This window comes from Talpa occidentalis, unplaced genomic scaffold, assembly GCF_014898055.3.
Source record: "Talpa occidentalis isolate TD23 unplaced genomic scaffold, MPIMG_talOcc4v2.1 talOcc4.15, whole genome shotgun sequence".
Taxonomy (NCBI): Eukaryota; Metazoa; Chordata; class Mammalia; order Eulipotyphla; family Talpidae; genus Talpa; species Talpa occidentalis.
In genome coordinates this window covers 71,252,241-71,277,205 of record NW_023601543.1, presented here as the reverse complement: position 1 = coordinate 71,277,205, position 24,965 = coordinate 71,252,241, and the positions used below count along the sequence as shown (strand labels likewise).

Sequence of the window (24,965 nt, the reverse complement as noted above, 5' to 3'; positions counted from 1 at the left end):
CATTTCTTTCATATTTTTATAGGTAATGGGAAGGAGAAATAGAGCCAAATGTGCATAGGAAAGGGTTACCTGATAGTTTTGTTGTACCTTCCAAAGTCTGCCATGCAGTAAATAATCAACTGTGCTCATCAAGAGCAAAAAGATACAGAACTCACTGAATTATTAAAGGATCACATATTAGTTGGACTTAGAAAATATTGCCATGTAAAAGGCAGTTGTTGAAAAGGTACAAATTCATAACACATAAATAGAATTTAATGTTTCCTGTAAAATTGTTCAGGACTTCACTGGGAATTTCCAGTGTGTTCGTTTAACTCAATTCAGCAAATTGTTATCACCTGTTTCACACCAGGCACTGTGCTAGGTGCTGGAAAGACACAGATAAATGGGACAGTCACTCTGTCCTCAATACGTTCAAAATCTAAGTGAGGGGCCTCCCTTGGTGGCACAGCGGTTGAGCACTGGGCTGCGAAGCTGCCCCCAGCCTCTGCAGCGCCAGTTCATTCCCCGGCCTCTGGCGAAGGTCCCACATGGCACAACAGACCTCTCCTGCCGCGCCTGCTACTCCCCTCAGCAGTGTATTTCATTGGTCTGCCTTTTCTGTTCCCTGCTCTGGCTCTGGTGAATTCTGTCACCCTCCCGTGCTTCTCACTGTACCCAGTGCTTGTATAAATGAATGGATAAATCTTTAAAAAAAATCTAAGTGAGAAAGACAGAAATATAAATGACTAACAATATTAAATGTAATAACTGCTATGTTAGAAGTAGAAAACTAGTGATGTGGGAATAAGAAAGTAAAGGAATGATCTTCTCTGGCTATCAAGGAGAGAAAAAGGCAGGTCATAGGAGGTTATGAGGTAGGCCTGGAAAGAACAGTGGAGATTTACAGCTGGAGAATGGCAGGATTAGATTAAGTTTCTTGAAAAATATATTCAAGTGGGAAAAGCAGTGAAACCAGTTAAAATGTTCTTGCACTCAACAAATAGCTATTGAAAGAGGCCAAGTTAAAAGTGGAGTTTGGGAACAGAGGCAGGATTTCCTCTAGGTGACTTAAGGAGGAAAAATAATGAAAGCTTAGTACTCAAACAGGAGGTATATAAAAGATTGCTATTTGTTCACATATACAAAAAAATAAATTTTCCAGTTCCCATGATGCATTGTGGTATTTGTCATGCTGAGGACTATTCCCTCTAACAAAGAAAACCAAGACCTCCCTTTTCAGGACTAGTTGAACAAATGCTTGGAATAAGGCATGAGTCCTATTATAGGGAGGCTCACATTCTCAGTTAAAACAAAACTCTTATATTATCCTTCATGGAAACCCTTAAATGAAATATTTGCCCTCCTGGCATGGCCAGGAGAAACTTTGACATGTATTACGCTTACATCCTAACAGATTTCTGAGAATCACTTGGTCACAAATGTTCTATGCAAAACATTACAGAAAAATGGGTAGAAAATAAGCTGTTAAAAGCACTGCACAGTTCCACCAGCACTGGGAATATGTTTCCATTCTTTGAAGAATATATGAATTGAGTTTATTCCCCCTCTTGTGCCTTAGTGGGGAAAAAAGTACTTGTTATGTAGTAACTAAATGTGAATTCAATTCATACACTCAAAGTGGGAAAAATATCTCAGGAATTATGGCAAATTGTGGTACAAGCGAGTGGTCATTAATACCACCACTGTTCACCAGTGGGACACAATCCTATCTACAAAATGAGAACTGAATCCCAAAATCTACCTGAAATAAAATAAAAATGTGACTCAATATGTCAAAACTCAGTGAACATTTTTATGACCCATCAATTGTATCATTGCAAGTCATTAGAGAGAAGAGTTTGATGAACATCAATTTCCACATCAAGAAAAATAAATGAGGCTCCATTTCTTTCCTTCCCTTTGTTCTCACCTTCAAGTTGTTAAGGTCTTTGAGAAGAATAAAAGATGACACTTCAGTAGCTCACAAATCAGACTTAACTGTTCCCATGTCAGTTTGAGTTTAGAAAAGATTACTTTCATCTAACAGCCCTCTCAGATACAGTACTACAGTGGGGTACTATGTCACCTCCAGAAATGATTTATACAGTATCTACCTAAATTTTAAAGTATTAGAGAACTCTGCTTTCTATCCATCGCCAAGCTTTTAACACAGCTCCCAACAGTGTCCTAATAATACAAAGAACAAAGAAAGACATTTCCTATTTCTTATCTACCTACAATCTTAAGTTAATGTTTAGAAAAAGGTTCAAAAAAGAGGTCAAAATGAACAAACACACACACACATCCGCACACAACTATTCTCCAACTTCCCAGTCACCACAAGAGAAACAATTCAAACCTAAGGTTTAATCACTTGTCACTCAATATAACATCAACTAAATGTGAGGTTTACAAATATGAATAATCCCTTTGCTCAGAGAACTCCCAGTCTAGCAGGGACAGTAAGAGATATTTTAAATGTATGGCATAATAAGATAACTTTAATAGAAAAGTGTCAGTGATACTCAGAGAAAAAAAAGGGATAACTTTTCAACACAACTGACTAAAAACATGAAGGCATTTTAATCAAAGAGAATGGAATAAACATAGGATCAAGGGTCTTCAAAAAGCAGCAGAGTCGGGTTCCCATTGGTGTGAAAAAAGCAGTAGGAGAAAGTCTGAAAAACCAAGTGTAGAACAAATAATGGATGATTTTGAGGGTCAGGGTCAAGAATTTTAATTTTACTAGACAATGATATAAGGTAGAGAATGCCTCAAAGCAAGGAAATAGCATGTTAGCTGTGTTTCATATTAATTTGTAAGTCATGTGAGGCTGTCACAGAAGAGAGACTTCAAATGAACACTAACATGTAGCTATTATAATAGTCTAGTAATAAAACCTTAAGCCAGGGTGTCAGCAGGGGGAATTGAAAGGAATATACAATTTTAAGTGATAAAAAGAGACATCATGACTTCAAGTTTCTAGTTCCACATGTCAGGAGCCACTTCACCCTAACAACAAATAAAAAGCTGAACAGACTGAAAAATCAGCAACTCTTTTTGGGTTCATAAGAGAGCAGAGGACACAGGGCAACCCACTGCCTACAAGACTGGATAGACAGGCAAATGCAGGGGAGCAGAGCTACTGAAGCAGAAACTCATGAGTGGAAATTGCCATGAGTACCTGTGCCAGGGTAGGAAAACCTGAACTTTAATTCATGGAGTCCCATTGTGGACCACTCAAGAGTTAAGAAATCCAGAGAAGCCTAATCATAGGGGAGGCATCAGGATGTGAGGTTTACCACATTCATACTGTAAATATCAAAGAAAAATCACCCCTGCTTCAGGCGGGGGCGGGGGGAAGGGAAACATTTTAAAATATGCTAGAGCACTCTGCTCTTAAGAAGATACGCCCACCAGAGAAACTAGTTAACCAAAAACTCATTTGCTGGGGTATTTATTATAGAGCCTAACTGATGTGGGGAAGGGCAATATCCAACTCAAGCTATCCTGTCCCAACTAAGGAAAGAAAAAACCTGAGAAGCACTTGTGAAGTTCGTAGTCCAGAGGCACAGGCTTACTGAGTCACAGGACTATAGAATGATTCCCCATTCAAGGACCGTGTGACAACCACAAGATGTAAAAAAAATAAAATAAAATAATTAATTAAATAAAAACAAGACAAAACAAAAAGATATAATGTCTGCATACTGGGATCACCAGAAGAAGCATAAAGAGAGATAGAAACAAAAAAAACAGTGTCTTAACCAACACTCATGGAGAATCTCCCACTAATTAACATCAGACACTAAAGCACAGATCCAGAAAGCTCAGAAGCATCAAACAATAATGCCTAAAAGAACCTACACCTATATATATCATCTTGAAACTACAAATAATCAAAAAGGAAAAGGAAATTCCCAATAAGCCAGAGGAAAAAATATCTATAGAGTAACAAAGATAAGAATTAAATCTTAATTCTCTTCAGATATCATACAAGCAAGGACAGAGTGAAGCAAAATATTTTGAAGTGTTGAAAGAAAAAACTAACCTAGAATTCTGTATCCTGTCAAAGTATCCTTTAAAACAGAAGGAAAAACAAAAGACAAACAATTGAGATAAATTTTTACCTGAAGACCTGCCTTGCAAGAAATGTTACCCCAAATGTTCTTTAAAGAATGTCCTGTAATTTTTTATACATTCAATGTAAGTGATTAATTTCTCATTTCATTGCATTTATTCAAAAAAAATACAACCTGTAAAATTTCTACTCTGAGGTCTTCCATACTACTTCTAAATGTGTAAAAGAAGTCATATGTTCTGTGTATAGTATATAAAGTTTCACATAATCCAAATAATACCTTCTTTTGTAACAGTGGAAAATCTTCATGTCTATAACAGTGACCTCTTTATTTGCTGCAGAAATAGAAAGGTATAAGTTCTTCAAATACAGTCGTAATGACTTTAATGTATTCTTATGTTTCTAGACTTACAATATACTTGAAAACTGTATTATTTGGTATATATAACTTTTAGCTATTGTAATTTCATCAGGTAAAAGAAAGTTTGTCATTATGAAAGTACCCTTTTGATTTCTATAATGTATTGCCTGGAATTTTCTTTCATTTGAAATTTAATATTTCTGGTCATTAAAAAAATGTTCTTTAGCGTGAAGGAAAATAGTATAGGTCAGAAAATCAAATCTACATTTAAAAAACAGGAGCATCATAAAAGGAATAAATGGGGCAAAATAATATTTTTCTTATTTTTAATTGATATAGCAAATAATAGGTTATTAATAATAATACCAATATATATACTTATGCATATATCATACCTATGTAACATATAATATATGGAGAAAGACAAACACTGTAATTTCATTTGTGTGGTGTGGTACATAAACAAACAAATGAACTAAATAAAAACAAAAATAAACTTTTAGAATGTAAGACCAAATTACTGGTTACCAGAAGGGAAGGAATGAGAAGAGGCAGGTGGGTTAATCAGATAAAGTGGGTCAATCGTATGGTAATGCAGAATATCCGACTCTTAATGGTGAACTTAATGTATTAGATATACAGGTGTTGATTTATAATGATGCACACCTGAAGCTGTATAATGGCATAAACCAATGTTATTTCAAAAATAATAAAAAAATGCAAACTGAAAAAAAAATGCCTACCCTAAAAACAAGAAATTTTGCCAACTCAAGTCATTTTAAAAGAAATGTCAAAGATAAGTACTATATGATCTCAATTACATATGGAATCTTATTTTTTTATGAATTTATTTATTTTTTTAAAGAATTTATTTTTCTAATGGGAGGTAACAATAGGATTCCTCACCCCCATCCCCCCGACACCCACCACCTAATCACCCAGAGTCCACCACTACAGTCTATTGTGCCTCCTTCCCTCTTTGTTCGTACTCCTCCCCTAACCCTTCCCCCATCTGGATGCTTCATTTCTACAGCCAGCGTTCAAGGGTTAGTTTTTAAGCTGGTCTTTATCTTACATATGGAATCTGAAAAAACAAACACAAATCAAGCTCATAGAGAGCTGATTGGTGGTTGCAAGAGGCCAAGTTGGGGGGGGGCGGGCTTAATCAGGTCAATAAGTACAAACTAAGAGTTATTAAATAAGTTCGGGGGGTGTAAAAACAGCACGTGATGATAGCTAAATACTGAATTTTTGAGAGTTCCTAAGAAAGTAGATCTTAGAAATCCTCTTTAGAAGGAAAAGACATTTTTGTAACTATGTATGGAGACAAATGTCAACTAAACTTATTGTGATAATTTTACAATATATGCAAATGGTGAAAGGTTACATTGTACACTTGAAACATAACAATGTTAAGTATCTTTCAATTAAGAAATGAAAATAAAATAATAATTCAAGTCAACAAGGAGGGAGGAAATCCAAATATGCCAGACCACAATACTCATTAAGCAAGCAAAGTATCTGTCATTATTTCTGCTTCAGACAGTTGTATTAGAAGTAGAAAACAGAGTAGAAAATGGAGAGGATCTTGAGTCCTGAAAATTTTTGTATTAATTCAAGCTTTCTTTTGTGTTAAATATGTGAGCTTGGACACCTTATTTACCATTTGAGTCTTAATTTTCTTTTGTATGGAAATGTTATAGTAACACTCACTTTATAGTGTTACTTTAAATTAAAATATGTACCTATATGTGTGCTTATGTATTACCCACCATAGAACGCAACATATTGTAGTATCAATAACTTCTAGTTCACTTCCTTACAGAATTATTATTAGAATTAAATGAAATAATGTGTTTTGAGGCACCTGGAAAGTAGCAGATTAGCTTGACAAACTTAAAAAGTAATAAATTGATGCTTGAAAAAACAGCCAAGGCTATGTACATATCCTCATGATTCTTTTTAAGTCGACATTGAGAATGAACTTATTTTATTTTACTGAATATTACCTTGTAGCCTTATTGAAGTCCTAAATATTCTACATGCTAAAATAAAATTGTAGTTCATTCCCTGGAGTATGTTCAATCACTATAAAATACCATTTAACTGCAGTGCATATTTTTTAGATGCAGGCCTTATTTGACTTTGAAACTATGCTGACTGAGAGAGAAAATGCAGTGTTGATTAGCTTTCTAAGCCCCACTAGATTTTCAAGATAATCATCTTCTACTCTACATTTTAGTTACATAAACTCAGCCTTAATCTGTACGTATGTGACCTCCAAAATTCAGATTAAAATGATTTCAAACCTGTAGGTCCCTGACCCCTTGCGGTAGTTAATTGTAAAAGGGCTGCATATTCATACACAAATAGAACGTTAATTTCTCATTAACTAAATAATATGTCTCAGGAACATTTGTGCTAAAGTTTTAAATACTGCCTGCTCTTGGGAATTAATAAATATCATGTCAAAGCATTTATATTAGAAGAGCTTCTTGCTCTCAAGTAAAGAAAACCCAATTCATAATAAAAACGATATTTATGGTCTCATATATCTGAAAAGTATATGAGTAAATTCAGGTAGGAATAGATGTGGGGGTCCAAACCATGAAAATGGGACTCCATATTTTTAAACATCTCCGTTTTATCTCCAGTCATTGAGTTTTATACTGAGGCATACTTTATCATCATGAAGGTGGCGGCCGACAGCTACGGGCTTATATAGGCAAACCCAACATCCCAGTGCAAGAGAGATTGCCTCACTCTCAGCAATGCCAGCAAAGGCCTAAGACTCTCTCAAGTCAGGTAGCCCATTCAGGAAGTAATTACTGTGGCCTGAGTGATGGAATGTTCTTCCAATTGGTCAGGTCTGAGTCCCATACCTACCTCTTGAATCAAGAATTGAGTCATCATCTGACAAGTCACTCCTTCCCTCCGCCACCGGGCCATGCGCTCGCCCCAGCCTTGGCACGCCTTCTCACAAGAATTTCAGGCTCAAGAGATTCCCAGCCAAGAAACAAAACCAGAATCATCCCCCACCCAGTGGATTCAGATGAAAACTGGTCCTAAAATCAGGTCCAATTCCAAGAGGAGACGCTGGAGAAGAACCCAGCTGGGTCTGTAAGGAATCGCCTGTGAGGTGCCAGCAGGTTCACGCTGTACAGAGATGGAGGCATCGGCTATGTCGCTGCCAACAGCCCTGAGCTGTGGCCATGTTTTCTCCTGATATTCTTCTGTGCCAGCTCCGTGATAGATATTTGAGCTCTTTGGGGGTAAATCACCCAACATGAATGGATTGATAATAGAAAATGAGGGCTGGTTCACCATAGGAAAATTGGGGAAGCACACTCTCAGTGAAGGGAATGGTATGCTGACCGGCAAAGAAAACTGACGGCCTTTAGAGCGTTATGAGTCCCTAGTGGTAGTTTGCAATGACGTGTTTTCTCAATCTGCATGAATCTTAAAATATTTTTTAAAGATTTATTTATTTATTTATACAAGAACCGGGGTACAGGCCAGATGCGCAGGAGGGTGAGAGGATTCACCAGAACCAGAGCGGGGAGCAGAACAGGCAGACTGATGAAATACCCTGCTGAGGGGAGCAGCGGGCGGCAGGAGAGGTCTGTGGCTCCATGTGGGACCCTCGGCTGCCGGCCGGGATCAAACCGGCCCTGCAGAGGTGGCGGGCAGCTTCACTGGGTGGCGCTCTACCGCCTGCGCCACCAGGGGAGGCCCAGGATCTTAAAATATTTTGTTGCTTGAAAAGCGTCCTTGCATTTGAAAAGCTTGAGAATCAATTATGGACTGATAAAGATTCCATACGTGGATGAATAACTGAACTTTCTGTTACTCAATTGAGATGATTTGTGTCATGAGTATAGTGACTTAGATGGCTGCTTTGGAACTTTTTGAGCCTCTAAGTCACTAATGCAGTGAGTTTTCTTGGCCTATTAGGTAGCTTCACAAAGCATTGCCTTCTCCAGGGAGCAGGAATCACTATGAAAGACAATTTGAGAAAGCACATTTTCATCAAGAATTTCCTTTCAATAGAGGTGTTTATTCCTGAATCTTCTGAGGTATCCAGTTTAGCTGCTTACAGAATGAGTTTATAAACTTCCTCAGCACTAATTTGGAATTAGTTATGCATTCTACATATGAAGGCCTTTAATCTTTTCGTACTTCTCTCCATGAGAGAGCTTAGCTCAAAGTAATTTTATGAGGTCGATCGTTATAGCGCACTCTAAATGAGCACAACCACTGTAATAATTATGTACTCGTAAGCTGTAAGTGTGCCCCTTCTACTCCTGCACCCCTTTAGCTACCCCTCCCTAGAATGAAAATTTATAGCGTCATAACAGAGTACTTCACAATTACCTTATGCTTAAGTTTTTATAAAAGCAAATACTTGCCTGATAAAGCCAAGTTTAATCACATGTTCTTTCAGCAATGTGTAGTTCAGGCATTTAAATCTCGTCTAATGCTACATATGCAACAAACTCCAATCTAATCATAAAATCATGCTGTGTCTCAATGACACTGTAATGTTTAGATCCCTAAATCCTCTTTCCTAACAAGTTAGAAATAAAGTACTTTGTGCTAAAGATTCCAAAACATTTTAACTAAAAACTTGATTGTTCAAAACAGTCATTCATACATTTCAAATAACCCAAGCTTATTTACTTTTTTCTTCTCCCTTTCTTCCTTGTTTTTCACCAGTTCTGTCCTAAATAGTGTCTTCCTTGATGCTTATTTGTACACTGTTATTCATCTTTGCATATCTATGATTTTATTATTTTTTAAAGCAAGTAACATGCAATTTTTTTGCTTGGATTCTGAGTTCTCCCTGAAAACTCCTAGATCTTTACAACATTCTTGGGTCAGCAAGCTCGTGGGACTCCCACTGCAAGCCAAGGGGATTTGAGTGGAAAATGAGCAGCTGCTGCCCTCAGGGAATTCACAAAGTGAACTTGAAATCTCAAAACCTCATGAAGAACGTCATGTTCTCATTTAGGTCCTTTATTTCCTGAAGGAGGGAATGCTGGGAAGCAACAAGTGGAAATGTCACCAGAAGATGAGAAATTATAAAAACAAAATTTGCAAAGTAAATTTTGAATTCTTCTTCCTCTACTAGTTGCAAGATGCTACATATTGGAGAGTAGAAAACAGAAATAAGGAGAAATTTGAAGCAGCAGGAGAAATATGAAGCCTGCCTGGGCGACTTGAACTTTTTGCTTGGTTGCCCAATGGATTCTTGTCTTTCAGGTCCAATAACTTTACCAGGACCTGTTTTAGTACAGATTATTCTAACTTAATTTTTTCTTAACTTGCAGTGTAAAGATCAGCTTTTGTTTAAGGAAAGTTTTATTTTAATTACATATTTAAAGATGCAGTCCCTTCCATGTTTTGTTTTTCTTCTCCTGGGACTTCACTAATGTCATTACTGAAGTTCCTTTGTCCTCTGTGATTGTTATTTTCTCTCTAATCTCAGCTAGCTCTTTACTTCTGCTTAATTAAACTCACCATTTCCATTGCTGCCACCCGATTACCTCCTATTTGTCTACTGTTAATGTCTACAATCATTTCTAAGATCTCTGTTTTTCTTTCAGCTCTATCTTTATTTCTCTGATGCTGCCATTTTTCTCCTTGATTTCTCATTTGATTTTCTTCCAGCTGTCGTGTCATCTTTTCCATGAGTTCGTACATTACATCTTTGTGAATTTCTTCAGTGGCAATTGCTTTCATTACTTGTTTTAATTCATAGTAAAAGTTAGGCTACCATCATAGGTTGGGTTCCCTCAGAAAGAGACTCCAAGACAAGGATGGCAGGGAAATTTATTCATTTGGAAAGTAATCCTAGATGCACTGGTGTTAGGGTGGTAACAATAAAAGGATGACAGCTACACAAGGTTCATTAATGATCAAGTTACAGCTGTGGACATGTGAGTCCCAGTTCTTCTGGAGTCCTCTAAGAGACTGCGCATAACAGGGATTCTCAAATTTTCATGTCATACAAATCACATAGGGATCTTTTTAAAATACAAATTCTTATTCAGCAGGTCTGAGATGGGGTCTAAGATTCTGTAATTCTATCAGGACCCCAGGTAGTGTTAAGTAATAGGGTTGTAGAACATGTCTCGGTATTACTCTCACGTTTCCATAGGGAGTCTATTATTGATTGATGACTGCTCCTGGGGGCATAAACTCTAGGCCAGCTTGCCCTGCACATGGAAAAGCAGCCTTCAAGAGGTGTCTTGAAGTCACAGGAACTGAAGCAAAAGCCATCAGCCTGTTCAGGAACTGCGAGTGCAGAGGGGGATGGAGCAGGCACCAATTCTGTCTGTTAGTAACAATTTTTCTTGGTTCCAAGGCAATATTTTTCTAGTGAGTGGTTTTTATGTTTTGATAAGATTTACAGTTCAGTCACACCTTTTTTTGGTATAGTGTCTTTGTACCAGTCCCTTTTCTGTTACTTATAAATAATATAGGTTATATTCTCATGGGGTAGCTATTCCAGTACATGTTTGTGATAGAAGGTAGGGGAAATGATAAGAGGCAAGGGCAGCTACACGAACCACAGAGACAAAATGCTTCCTGCCAGTTATTTCTCTAACCAAAATTGGACTTCTGAGAGCTTCTGCCACCAGACCAGGTGATCCAGTTCCTGCAACTGTTGTTACAAACAATGGATATAACTAGCACATACTAGTAAACCCCTTACCTTCCTTAAGTATATTTTTTTCTGGTACTTTCTAAGAGGTTCCACTATTGGTTCCTTACCATTCTTAAGAACTCATTCTGTACACCCCCTCCTCTACAGCTTATACCCAACATCAGCTTCCTTTGGTAGACATATAAATACATAAAAATATCACATACACACAACGTTGAGCCTTGGATAAAGCAGGGATGGGGATGAGGACACACACAATCAAAAATCTGTATATAACGTACAGTGGGCCCTCCTTATCTGTGGTTCACACATCTGTGCATTCAACCAACTAACATCTGTCAATGCAGAAACTGCAGAAAGAAGAAATCTGCATGAATTGCATGGTGAAGGATAGAACTGGATTTTAGTGGTGGACAATGTAGTATATATAGATGTTGATTTATAATGATGCACACCCAAAACTCATATGTTACGATGCAATATTACTTCAATTTAAAATTTTTCAGGGAGGAAAATAAAATTTTAGGGAGGGTGAGGGAAAAGAAGAGAGAAAATAGGGGGAGGAGAGAACAATGGACTACGGTGGAGGACTATGGGTGCTTTGGTGGTGGAAAAACCATGGTTACCACTCCTGAGGGGAGAAATTCTGTATTGCAGAAAAACAAACAAGGATGTAAAAGAATGGCATGTCATTAAAATATAAGTAAATAAAATAAAAATTGTTTTAAAAACTTAAGAATAAAAGAAAATTTTGCATATAAATGGACCCATACAGTTCAAACCCTTACTCAAGTGTCAACTCTGTACAAATGCATATAGATATGTATTTTTGGAGTCCGAGGGTTAGTTGAATTCCGTTTTCATTCAAAGTGGAATTTGTGCAATATTTCCCCATCTTTTTGCTTTTGTAATAGCTGCAGGAAGTGAAAGGGGGAAAGTAGTCACATTATTAGTCTTCTAGCACTTGCTGAGTCATTTATATGCTAAATATCTTATTTATTTGTGTGCACGTCTTATTTGATTGTGCTTATTCATCAATCAAAGATGAATATAACACTTTTCCAGCCCTCAACTTGCTCACAGTATTACCTATTGTATTTAGGGAACTTGGAAGCTGATGTACTGAACTAAGGCAGTTTTGCTCACTGGTAAAACTATTAAACTTATCTAACCTTCAGCTTCTTCACATATAAAATCAAGATATATAAAAATTTCAGTAAATAGCACACTACAGATGCATCAAAATATTACAAATTTATGTATACATATTTTAAGAGTTGATTCCTCTATTTAGGAGGATTTGGGGATTGATGTTTATAGAGAATATAAGAGTTACAGGAACTGTTCCTTTAATCCTAAGAATAATACTTACGAACATTATCTGCCAAGTTTCATAAGTGTTACCAAATTTCTATGGCCACACAACAAAAAATTGACTAAGCAAGTATTCAAACTCAGCCTCATTTACCCTCAATGCTCATGCTTTCTCCAATGAAACATATTGCCTTTCTCTGAGAAGGTAATATCTTCCTCAAAATTCTTAATAACCACATGCCTACCTTAACAGTATTCCTATTTCTCAGCATCAATTCAATATATTTTTTACATAAACTAGCCACCTTAGCTAACTCAGCCCCCATAAAACATTCATTATTATACCTTCCTATTTGTCTCCTGCAATAACACTAATTATAATTTATAATTATCATTTTTACTTCTATTTTACCTATTTGCCATCTCTTGGATCTGCTCAATATACTATACCAACACTGTGAACATCAGTATGAGTAATAACTAAGAAGCATTCAATTCACATTTATAGGATCAATGAATAAATGGACTAGTGAGAAAATGAATGAATTTAGTCCATGAAGAATATTGAGCCAATAGCTCAAAGAAAGAAATCAATATGCAAAAGATAGTTATAGAGAAGAAGCCACTTTAGGGATGCTCAGTGTATCGACGATCTGTAATGTTGTCTTATGAGCTAGGAACGATGGCACACATCCTCTTTCTCCCTTTTCCCCTCATGTGGAAATGTCTTAGGCCTCTAGTTAGAAAGCAAATGGTCTCTGAAAATATAGTAAAATGCTGGGCCTCCCTGGTGGCGCAACGGGTTGAGTGCAGCACTGCGAAACTGTCTGCAGCCTCTGCAGCGCAGGTTTGATTTGAGGGTTCAATTCGCGGGTTCGATTTGCAGGTTCGATTCCCAGCTGGCCAGGGAGATACCCACATGGCACAGCAGACCTCTCCTGTCTCCCCCGCTGCTCCCCTCAGCAGTGTTTTCCATCTTCTGCCTGTTCTGTTCCCCACTCTGTCTCTGGTGAATTCTCTCACTCTCCCGCACCTCTGGCCTATGCCCCAGTTCTTGTATAAATAAATAAATCTTTTTAAAAAATAGTAAGGTATTATAACTCAAAAGAGACAGATGCCTTTGATGGAATTTTTATTACTGCCTTAGATGTTTTCATCAGCTCAAAAACTCCACATGTGCCTTTGGACAGTACAAGAAGATGCAGTGAGGTCCAAAAAAGAGATCTCCAAAAATTAGCCACTTGACCATCATACTAAGTCTGAATTTAAGGGAGTGGAAAAGGGGATCTTTGGGGTTATTTTCTAGATTACAATGTAAGGAGAAATGTTGCCCCAGAGTACAGTTTCTCAGGATCCTCAATGACAATATGTAATGTGTAGCAGACCCCAATAAGAAAGACCAACGTTCACCATGCTTTCTTAGTACAGACAAGAGACTGGTTTAGAGTAAAAGTTTTCAATAGTTATATATTAGGAAAAAACTTTAAAAAGTTAAAGATATTAGAAGTTGCTTTGAAGAGTTTTAAGGAAGGGCTTGACAATTCCTTGAGTTGCTTTCAATTTGGTCTCACCTGACATGAGCCAGATGGTTTTTCAACACCCCAATATTGTAAGTCTACAATAACATAGAAAGCATTTCTTTTGTATTTCCTACGTTCTCCCACATTCCCTTTTTTAAAAATGGTTTTATTGAGGTATAATTGGCATTTTGTAAATTGTGCTTTTTTTAAAAGATTTATTTATTTATACAAGCGCTGGGTATAGTCAGAAGTGCGGGAGAGTGAGGGAATTCACCAGAGCCAGAGTGGGGAACAGAACAGACAGACTGACGAAATACACTGCTGAGGGGAGCAGCGGGCCCGGCAGGAGAGGTCTGCAGCACCATGTGGGACCCTCGCCAGTGGCTGGGGATCAAACCGGTGCTGCAGAGGCTGTGGCCAGCTTCACAGCCCAGCACTCAACCGCTGTACCACCAGGGGAGGCCCCCAATTGTGCATATTTTAAATTTACAATCTGATAGGCTTTAACACATACCCACTCAGGAAAATGAAATATTTATCACCCTTAGAATAAAATCACCCTTAGAAGTGATTCATTTTTAAACACCTATTATGGCTAGATGTTATAGAAAGGTATATATTGACTCAATTGAAATAACAATTATATAATAATAAGATCCAATCTGAAAAAACATGGACCACCAAAGATCTGGATTTATGGTCATTTCAGGTGTTCAATGAGTTAGGGCTGAACAAGGTTTCTACTGCTTCTGAACATGATATCCACCTCTCAATTCCAAGATGCTCTAATTATCTGAAAATTAGTGTCTTTCTTATTTCCATCTTTCAAGGAAGATATTATTTTAAAGTAACTTCTGTCACTCTTATACTAAAACTGTTGAAAATAGAGAAAAGAAAAATAAACTCACCTTATCCTACTCCTGCTGTACAACCATTTTGTTACATTGTCTTCTAGTCTTTTTTCCCAAAAGCATATTTTATTTTCAAAGTTGATTGTATTTTTCCTGTTCATACTATTTTATGCAACTTTTTTCTCTCAGTAATACTTTCTTTGTGGTCACTATATTTTTCAAATCTTTTAACTTGTCATTTTGAAAAAATCATAGGCTCACAGGTTGGTGCAAAAATGTACAGAGAGGTTCTGTGTACCCTTCATCCAGTTTCCCCCAGTGGTAACACCTTGCATTACTGTAGCACAATATCAAAACCAGAAACCTGACACTGATACAATCCACAGAGTTTATTCAGTTTATTCAGTTTATTCATCAGTTTTAGATGTACTCATCTGTGGAGTGCTTGTGTGTGTCTGTGTGTGTGTGTCTGTGTGTGTGTTCCTCTCACCTTACTCATCTTCTCTTTATAACCATTTCAACAACCTTGAAAAAGGAGACCAAAAATTCTCAAAATAAAAATGATGGTAATAGCTCCCTCACAGGTTTTAGAGATCAGGTAAGCTCATTGACAGAAAACTCCTTTGTAATTGTAATATTATACACATTAGTATTATTGTACTGATAGTGGCCATAGCAGCAGCAGTAACAGTGATAATAATATTCCTGGCACCAGATAAAAACCAATCAGGGATACACACCTGTCTGGCCATGTCCAGCTAATTGTTGGAACAGGTGGTCAGAAGTTTATTTGCATACGAGACTGAGAGGCATCTGGGAAATACCTTCTTTTGAAGCCAGAAAGAAGCACAGTGAATTTGACAGAGTAACAAAGCTACTGAAGATGATTAATTAATGTTGCAGCAGCTGGAGATCATAGAAAACAATATCAATTATAAACATTTGAAACTGATAGCACAAGCCTTGGTCACCGAGAGACAGTAGTGATTCTGAATATGGTGTGATGGCAATCATGAACTTACCTCTCCGTCTGAAGGAATCTTGCATCCTTAGGAGATACCGTGTCTATAATCAAAATCTAGGTGAATTTTCTAAAGGCTGGAAAGCACTGTGCCACTTTCACTAAGCTTCTGTCTTTCTCTTACAGAAGGCAACCCACAAAGAGGAGGTCACAAAACACCAAGAAGTTTGGTATACCAGGGCTCCAGGAGTAGTTGAGAATTTGGGGAGCATACAAAGTTTGCTAAGAGAAGGCCCCTGAATTAACAAGTGCATACACTAGTTTGGGGATCACCTTAACACATATGAACCATTAAGTACAAATAAATACAAACCAATTAAGGAAAACCTAGGCCAATTGCCTTGATGAACTATGTATAACTACTTTTGGACTAAAAGTAATTTGCAGACAAGCAGAGGTCTGTGACCACAATTTGAGCAGCTCTGAATTTGGGAATAAGTGATCTTGTTTCTCTCTCTCTCTCTCTCTCTCTCTCTCTCTCTCTCTCTCTCTCTCTCTCTCTCACACACACACACACACACACACACACACACACACTCCTCTCCTATGAGCCTTTCTGTATTATCACACTGAAATTTCCAGGCACCTAGATCTTTAATCCTTAGTAAGATAAGGAAAAAAGGCTTCCTCTATTACTGGCTTCTTCTATTACTCTATTTGCCTTGAGAGTCTTCTGAAAATTCATAAATAACAAGAAAAATGGTATGATTCTTTTTTAATGAATTTTTGTTTAGGCAAAATTGGTCTACAATATGGAGCAGTTTTTAAAAGTGTTTATTGAAATTAACATTGGTTTTATAACAATACATAGGGTGCAGGTGTGCAGACTTATAAATCAGCATCTGTATATACCCCATATGTTTGCCACCAAAAATTGTGATTCTTTAAAAAGAAAGAAGCCATGACTATAGTATCACATTTTTTTTCACAATATAGTATCACAATTTTTTATTTATTTATTTATTTTTTGTGGGACCCTCACCGGTGGCCGGGGATCGAACCGGCGCTGTAGAGGCTGTGGGCAGCCTCACAGCCCAGCGCTCAACCGCTGCGCCACCAGGGGAGGCCCTTTTCACAATTCTCTTGAAGCTAAAACCTTTCACAAAGCATAAAAGAATTAATCGAATGCAAATCATTGCTTCTTGAAATCTGAAGCTTTTCTTCTCTGGTTTGAGTTCCCAGAAGGCACTTGCTCTCCCTCTTAGACATGCTTGTCCTCATTGTGGATTAACATATGTTTAACAAATGCAATACACTAAAGTTGCTATGTTCCCATTTTTTTAAAAAGATTTATTTATTCATCTACACAAGCACTGGGTACAGTCAGAAGCGTGGGAGGGTGAGAGAATTCACCAGAGCCAATGCGGGGAACAGAACAGGCAGACTGACAAAATACACTGCTGAGGGGAGCAATAGGTGTGGCAGGAGAGGTCTGTTGCACCATGTGGGACACTCGCCAGCGGCTGGGGATCGAACCGGTGCTGCAGAGGCTGTGGGCAGCTTCAAGGCTGTGGGCAGCTTCACAGCCCAGCGCTCAACCACTGCACCACCAGGGGAGGCCCGCTATGTTCCCATTTTATCTTGAAGTTTTTTAGTAAGGACTTAGCTCCCACAGCGCCAAGCAAGAATTAATCAATACTATTTATGACTCAGAAATGGAAGAGTGATGGTAAGAGTAGATTCTTCTAGCCAATAATAAATTTTTATTTGACTGAGAATAAAACACTCATATTTATTAGACACTGGGTATAATAAACAAAAATAATTAAAGTTATCGCACAAGTTTCATGGCATTAATCCATTTGTCAGTCACTCTCAGACCTAGAAGAGACTTTAAAAATCATATTATACAATGTAAATTTTTCAGAATCAACATTGTAAACATAGTTCTTATCATTAAACATAATTTGGAAACTATAGAAAGACAAAAAGTATATCTAGTCCAATTACCCAGGATACTTCAAACATTGGGTCTTTTCTTCAGTCCACTTTTTATGTATGCAAAGGTGATTTGCTTTATAAAAACATAACTGGAACTCAAAGTGGATATAAAGTATTATGTCATGATTTTTAGTTAATGTTGGCACATGAGTATTTCCTTTGTGTAATGTTTTTTAAAAAATTTTATTGCAGTCACTTTGGTTTACAACATTGTATATAATTTAGAGGTACAGGATCACCCCCTTTCAGCTGTTGTTACCAAGCCACACCCACCACCCAGACACCCCTAAGTATTTTCTACATTATGACATAATCTTCACAAATGGCATTGTAGATAGTTTGCAAAATAATTGATCAAATGCTATACCATACATTCTTAACATTCTTATAATTAATTGATACATAGCTTTCATGATCATCAGTTACACTGAAATTAAAATTTATGAAAAAATTATCTTGTCTAGGCAGGGTCACTTTATATGAACTCCTTGATTTTATATAAGTAGTATATTCTTCTTCACCCCAAAAGATAGAATAAAAATTCAATTTAGGCCAACCCAGGACATTCCATTATTTCTAATCATTTATGCTGAGAAACTGTTGTTTTCTAGGGAGTCTGTAGGGCTTACTCTACTTCATAGCAGTCCATAAGGTGGAATCCATAAGGTGGTATTGATCTGATTCCTCCTAGTGTGTTCTGCTGCCAAAATTCACACTTGCAATTTGTGACCCGTTCTCCTGACAACTTGACCTGATCTTAGTACCCAGTGGTCTCTAGGAAACTTTTAAAGTCTTGATAGGTGTCTTATTAGCTTTATCTGCATAATAAACCACCCTAAAAATTAGTGGTTTAAAACAACTGTTTAGCTCCTGATTGTTCTGGGCATTTCCTTGTCTGGGCCAAGCTAAAGGAATTTCAGCTGGGCTTTCTCATGCATTTATGGTCAGTTGGCAGGTCACCCTAGGACTCGGTGACCTCATAGGGCCCATTCACATGTCAGGTGGTAAACAGGAGCAATGTCCTTTGTTATTCAAAGGGTAGCCTGGACTTTATCGAGTGGCTGAATGTCAAAAGCAAGAACAGGGCAAACTCCACTGCACAATTGCTTTTCGAACCACTGTTTACTTAATGTTTTCTAATGTCCCACTGGCTACAAGTGTGAGAGTACCCTACCAAAGGGCATGTGGATAGAGGGAAGGAAGTATTTTGTGGCCATTTTCATAATCTATAGCATGCTGCAATTGCCATTCAATTACAGACACCAGTATTAACGCAACCCATTCTGCTATATGACCCAGTGAGACTCTAGGCAACCAATAGGGAGCATGCAGAAATCTTCTGGCACCATTTAAGAGCCAGGGCAGCTTTGGAGTACTAGCTCTAGTTCTTTCTGTCTAAATACTCTGTTGTCCCTCGTTACTGGGGCCAGTGGGAAAAATGGCCCCATCTCATCTTTATCTTCAACTTCTCTTAAATACCTCCACCTATCAGAATTCTTAGTTGTAAACAACAGGATACACTGACTAATTTGGCGCAAAAACACATTTTTAAATGTTAGGTGGATGTGCTGAAAGAACCAAAGAATGAACTTATATGCTATAATCTCAGTATCAAAGTATCAAGAGTTAATAAAGCCTGATACAATTCTATCACAGACCACTCAGGTCTTTGACACTGGAGAGCAGAAACTCTACCATGGCTGAAGATAAATTCTTCAACCCCTGTACTTTCCAGATGATCAACAAACTTTTCTTTTTTTCTATAGATTTTATTTATTTATGCATAGAAGAGCTGGGGTACAGGCCAGAGGTGTGGGGGGGGGGTGAAAGGATTCACCAGAGACAGAGTGGGGAGCAGAACAGGCAGATGTACTAAAAAACACTGCTGAGGGGAGCAGCGTGCGAGCCAGGAGAGGTCTGCTGCACCATGTGGGTAGCTCCCTGGCTGGGGATCGAACTCAGGCCCCAGTGGCTGGCAATAGCTTGATAGCGCTGAGACTTTAACCCCTGTGCCTAGGACTCAGTGATCAATGAACATTTCCTAAGTGCAACCAATAATTCATGTCTCCTAAAAGTTGAATGCTGATGTTATGAAACTGGATCAGATGCAGAACTGTAGAGGCAAGGAAATCTGAGAAATCTAGTTCTTAAATTTCCAGCTTTAGTTGTACAGGAAGGTCGGCTAGGAGATAGTTACAATGGATGCTATGTGTTTGAATCTGCAGAATCTATTGTAGCTTTGCTATTCTAAACACCAAAGTTAGAGAAGGGAGATCCGGATGTATGACTTTTCTCCCTATATCCATTCCTCCTACCCATCCTACAATTTCAAGAGTTTGAAGGGTGTGGCCTTCCCCTGTCTCTCTTCTGTGTATCTGTTCTGCATACAGATGGACTGAGCCTTAATGGTGGGTGGGACACTTTGGCGTTGCTTCCCTGACACGTAGCCTGAGGGAAAGATCCATGTGCAAAAAATGTTCTTGGGATAAACTGGATTTCAAGGTTTGTTCAGACTCATGTCCATCCCTTTAGCAAGAGGATGAATAAAGGTTTCTCTTTTTTTATGTTATCAGACGTAGATGCTCAAGTCCTAGCTCCATTTAATTCATTGGATGATGCAAAAAGTGAGAATGTATTTTGATCATTTTTTCATTAATGAAACAATTCTACAGAATAATAGATAATAAATTATATAATTTCATAGAATTAATAGAATTATTTTATGAAGAGATGAATCTGACTCTAAATGGGAAGAAGTCCTAGGTTGCATTTGAAACATCCAGAATTTCAGTTTCTTTTATATTAAACCATGAATGGCCCACAGACCATGATAATAAGCATTCTTGTCACATTTGATGCAGGATTGCTGTGGCCTAGAACAGAACAGACTCTCCTAACCCATAACTTAAAATTAATCTTCTAAATAGGAGCAAAAGAGTGACAGATTTCCTTGAATCCTTTGTGGAAAAGTTTTAGAGATGGCTAAAAGTGCCAAATATCTCCCCCCAAAGCTGCAAGACACTTGAAATTTAGTTCTCTTTATAAAATATTGGGGGAAACTGGTGGCAGTGGGCGAAAACTTCTTAGTAACTGTGCCTTCATGTTATTGATACTTTAGAGAAGTTTATTTTAGTAGCAGCACTAAATGTTTTCAGAATTAATGATGTACATTTATTTTGGTTCAGTCTATACCTTTATCACTAAAGCAATGTTTCCTCTTACATGGAAAGGTAGTTGCCAACCCACCTTTTTTACAGAATAGCATATATACCACCTGGCACTAGCTAAAATGTAGGCATTGCTTTCCTAGTGGGTATTGAGTAAGTTTTCTTTCAATTTATACCAGTTCAGCATCTGGAGCCCTTGCCTATCACATGATAGAAACAGACCTCTAAGCCAAGGAATGTGGGCAGCTTCTAGAAGCTGCAAAGAGCCAGGAACCGAATTGCCCCTAGAGCCCCCAAAAGAAATGCCGCCCTCCTAACTCCTTAATAATAGCCTAGTTGAGAATGATTTTGGACTTCTGACCTCCATAACCATAAGGGAATGTTTGTATTCTTTGCAGCTGCGGTGGGTGGTACTGTTTGGATGGCGTGAGCAAGCCAGCATGCTGCCCACTGGTGCCTTCATTCAGCTGGGGTTGTAGTCATTGTGGGCAGTTCCTGGTAGTGCCAAACACACTCATGCATCTGACTGGAACTCCTCTCCCATCCATCACCCAGATCCCATGCTGTTTAAGAATAATTTAAACTGTCACCTCCCCTTGGAAGCTATGCTGGCACTGGGCTCCTCCCCTGACTGGTATCTCCATTATGTCTCGTTTTCGGCACTTACCACACTTGCGCTGGAACCATTGATAATGGTGTTCCTATTCCTGTTTGTACCACTTAGCCACGTTCTTGCTCAATGAGTGGCTCTGTTCCGTGTTCTGTGTTCGACTCTGCCTCTGTAGTGCGGACGCAGCCACAGGCAATGCACGTGTGAGTAGGCATGGCTATGTTCCAATGCCGCCTTATTTTATGAACAGTTGACCTTGAGCATCACATAACTTGCGCGTGTCACAAAGTATTTAGATGGTTTTTCAGCCATCTTAATGGAAAAATCATTCTTAGCTCATTCTTAGGGAGTTATCTGCTAGGCCTCTCCGACAATATAGTAAACTTGCAAAGACCAGGGCCTCCTCCTGTATGTGTATACCTGTGCAGATACATCTACCCCACATATATTTATTTTTTTTAAAGATTTATTTATTTTTGTACAAGAACCAGGGTACAGGCCAGATGCGTGGGAGGGTGAGAAGATTCACCAGAGACCGAGCGGGGAGCAGAACAGGCAGACTGACTGAAATACACTGCTGAGGGGAGCAGCTGGTGAGACAGGAGAGGTCTGCTTCACCATGTGGGATTCTCACCAGCTGGCCGGGATTGAACCCACACTGCAGAGGCTGTGGACAGCTTCACAGTGCGGGGCTCAACCGCCTGCGCCACCAGGGAGGCCCCCCCCATGTATATTTAATGCATAGTACCCCAACCTCCCCACACACAAAATGTAGCACCACATAAGTACTCATGGGGAAAAAAATGACTCAGTCTACTTTAACAAATTATTTCCCAGTAAGTAAGCAGAAGGGAAAATAACCATGATAATATCTTAATATAATGAATTTCATTATATAATTTACTAACCTGCTAAAAGATATTAAGCTCATTTATTCAGTAAGCCTTATCCTTGAGGAGGAAGCCTCAATAGTCTTTTCTTCTAGCCACACTTCATCTGGTTTTTATGTTGATGGTCTTTCACTTTGACCACTGACTGTAATATCCAAATTCAGCCAAAACTTATTTATCCATTTGACATATTAATTGGATGCCTACCACTGTGTGCAAGGACAGTTTGGGATGTAGAGAAACAAATGAATAAATCAAAACTTACATTCTGGAGGGAGGAAGTTATATAAAAACTATCAAGAAAAAAACAAAGTAACGTAATGATAAAGAAATTTGTGTTGATTTCCCTTGGATTAGAAAACCCAACTCCAGTCTTTTTTTTTTTTTTAAAGATTTATTTTATTTATTTATACAAGCACTGGGTACAGTCAGAAGCGCAGGAGGGCGAGAGAATTCACCAGAGCTAGAGCGGGGAGCAAAGCAGGCAGAGGGACCGAGGTACACTGCTGAGGGGAGCAGTGGGCGGCAGGAGAGGTCTGCGCGCCATGTGGGACCCTCGCCCGGTGGCCGAGGATCGAACCGGCGCTGCGGAGGCTGCGGGCAGCTTCGCAACCCACGTTCAACCTCTGTGCCACCGGGGAGGCCCCCAACTCCGGTCTTTAATGAGACAAAAACCATGGCCCACAGGAGAGAGCAGGTGTTTAAGAGCCAGAACTTTCAAGTTAAATAGAACTGGATTCAAATCCCTTCAACCACTTACTGTTTGCCCAGGGACAAATTATTGAATTTCCATGAGCCTGACTGATTTGCCTGTATTTAAAAAAAAAAAAAAAAAACATAATAGGCCTCTCTCATAAGGTCATTATGAGACTTACATGAGATAAATCATAGAAAATGTTTCACATGGTGCCAGATACCACAGCAAGCCATCAATACAGGGCAGCTGCTATTATGATTCATTTGAAACCATGAATAACATTTCTGAATAATTATTTCAAAACTAGGTTTCCTTACACAAGATTATATGCTTTTGAAAAATTCATTCATTCTACAAAATGCTACTGAGAAATGTAGAGGATGCTGTTTGGCTCCACCCGGATAGCTCTTTCTGGATCAGAAGCTCATGCTGCCAGCAGCTGCCTAGAGTTTGGCTCCTGACGGCTCACAGCTGATTCCCACTTCGGGAGTTTTGCCCTGAACTGCCTCAGCTAAGGGTAAGCCACCTACTGGGGAAGGAGAAACAAAACCAACCTTCTTGCTTCAATAAAGGTCATCCCGGGCCTCCCTGGTGGCGCAGGGGTTAAAGACACAGCACTATCAAGCTATCTGCAGCCACTGCAGCACGAGTTCGATCCCCCACCAGACAGGGAGCAACCCACATGGCACAGCAGACCTCTCCTGTCTCACCCAGTGCTCCCCTCAATAGTGTATTTCAGTAGATCTGCTTGTTCTGCCTCCCACTCTCTTTGGTGAATCCTCTCACCCCCTGCACCTCTGACCTACACCCCAGTTCTTGTATGCATAAATAAATCTTTAAAAAGAAAAGTGTCATCCCAACTCCAGAGGTCCCAAGGCAGTGGCCTAAGACCCCTGTGGAAACTTCTGCTTGCCTCACTACCTCACAGAGGTTGTTGCCAGCTCACCTCAATAAACTTGCTCACCAGTCTCCACTGCAGAGGCAGCTTCCCCAGGGAACCTGAAGTCAAGGAATCACGAAAAAGATAAGGCACTGCTATGGTGCAGGGCTAGCAAACATCATCTGCAAAGAGACAGATATTGTTTTTGGCTTTGGTGGGCTGTGTTCTGTGTTCGACTCTACCTCTGTAGTGTGAACGCAGCCACGGGCAATGCATGTGTGAGTGGGCGTGCTTGTGTTACAATGCAGCCTTATTTTATGAACAATTGGCCTTGAACATCATATAACTTCTGCATGTCACAAATTATTAAGATGGCTTTTCAGCCATTTTTTAATTTAATTTAATTTTATATATATATATATATATATTTTTACATCATTCTTCTTCTTTGTGCAATGCATGCTTTCTCCTCTCAGGCGTAGTCCCCGTAAAATTCCCACCACCAATTCACCCGTGCACCATCACCATAATCCCTTGTGTAAGAACACATTATTTTAACAGAAGAACCATTCTTAGCTCAAGGAGGTTCAAAAGGATGTAACTAGTCTATTGCAGTCTATATAAATACTGAAGCATGTCATACTCTGGAAACTCAGAAGTTATATGTCAATTACCTGTTTAAAAAAAAAAAAGCTGGAAGGCTCGATTTGGCATAATAGTTTGCCAACCTTTGAGCTAGAGGCATGGGATAGAGCAGTGAGGCTCACGTGAAACAGCCATTCTAGTGACTGAAATTACAGAATTTTATATCTTGGGACCCAAGAGCTTGTAACCTTGTTCTGAAGATACAGAAAACCCCTTCCTGGTTGCTGAAGGGTCAAGAAAACATGAAGAAAATGAAGAGAAAAAGTAAGATTGATAGTTTCTTTTGATGCTTAATACCACCCAGAAAATCATATGTGGCAAAATAGAACTAAATG

The 24,965-nt window shown here is 38.7% G+C and overlaps 1 protein-coding gene and 1 pseudogene across 10 annotated transcripts in view; both read left to right on the top strand.

Annotated features, from left to right (window-relative positions):
- LOC119245720 (60S ribosomal protein L39-like) overlaps window positions 1-7,548 on the top strand; it is a 116,020-nt pseudogene extending 108,472 nt beyond the window's left edge.
- The window catches only part of GK (glycerol kinase), a 342,820-nt gene that overhangs the window by 170,322 nt on the left and 147,533 nt on the right, over window positions 1-24,965 (top strand). The window lies entirely within an intron of this gene.